Raw genomic sequence first — 1,241 nt, 5'->3', positions numbered from 1 at the left:
AAGAACCAAAGCACAGGTGTCCATGGCAGACTATGTTATTTTGCCAACATGGTTTACATATAGAAGTACAAAGTACATAAGGAATTAGAGGATGAACAGAAGTTTAATCTTACAGCTGTTTCGGCCTAGTTTTAGCAAGCCCCATTTTATCCGAATATTCCTTTCCAGAGTGATTATCGGATGACATTTTGAAATGGGGTTACAAGCCCGAACCTCTAGGCCTCTTCAGAGATTCACAAAGGGTTACATACAAATGTAGAGCAAGAGGCAAAAACAGAGGTGTGGTAGAGACCAGAAGAAAAACAACAGCAAAAATAAGATGGAAATAAAAATAAAAATAAAATTAAAATTAAAATTAAAAAAAAATATATATATATATATATTTATATTAATTATATGTATATATGTATGTATGTATGTACGTATGTGTATATGTATATATAAATTTGTGTATATATATCTGTATCTATCTATCTATCTATCTATCAGTGGTGACTCCATCACTCGGGCAGCACGGGCTTAGCTCGAGTATAAATTTAGTAAAGTGAACGTGTATTTGCAAGCTGATTCAATTTCTGCCAACACTGTAATTGTAGTCAATAATTCGGGCTCCCTTTATTGAACCCGGTCGCAGTTCATTTATTTTCGTTCAACGTCTGGCGGTCGTCTTAGAGGTGCCCTGTATCAAAAAAATATCATTCGTAGCAGATGTTCTCTCGACATCGTTCACACGCGCCTGACTCAGGCTCAGAAGTTACAGTCCGAGTTGTTATCTATAATCGTAGAAATTAAAAGTAATTCAAATTCAATGTTTTCTTGAAACAATAAATTTCTATCGAAATTAGGATTTAAATTCCAATCTATGAAAAGTTTCCCTTTTACAATATTCTTAAAGGTACGAAAAATTATCCAGCAAATCGGGCTAATACGAACGAGCCTAGAAGGTGTAAAAGACTAAGTGGTATCTCTTGTCAAGAGTACAGGCGACAGACAGATCGCTCATGTTTGTTGTGCACTCCGCTGTCGCCATTTGATTGCTGTTACTCTGTGTGTCTTTGTGTAAAGATCAGTTGTGTTTTGCAGGGCTGGTTTATTTTGAGCCTTGACTTAGAAATGTGCTAGATATGAAGAAATAAGCGATTTGGGGCTAGAAATATTGTGGAAAAACGTGAAATTCTTCGAGCAGATATATCTCTTATGCGAAATCTGTGATGAGCCCTGGAATCACCTGTGATATATAT

General features: G+C 35.8%; 1 long non-coding RNA gene across 1 annotated transcript in view; it reads left to right on the top strand.

The window, feature by feature from the left end:
- Positions 1-1,241, top strand: part of LOC128248395 (uncharacterized) — a 105,730-nt gene that overhangs the window by 99,074 nt on the left and 5,415 nt on the right. The gene's annotated exons all lie outside the window — the stretch shown is intronic.

This window comes from Octopus bimaculoides, chromosome 7 (assembly GCF_001194135.2).
Source record: "Octopus bimaculoides isolate UCB-OBI-ISO-001 chromosome 7, ASM119413v2, whole genome shotgun sequence".
Taxonomy (NCBI): domain Eukaryota; kingdom Metazoa; phylum Mollusca; class Cephalopoda; order Octopoda; family Octopodidae; genus Octopus; species Octopus bimaculoides.
Note: the sequence above shows the minus strand (reverse complement) of the source record. Positions and strands in the feature narration are given on the sequence as shown.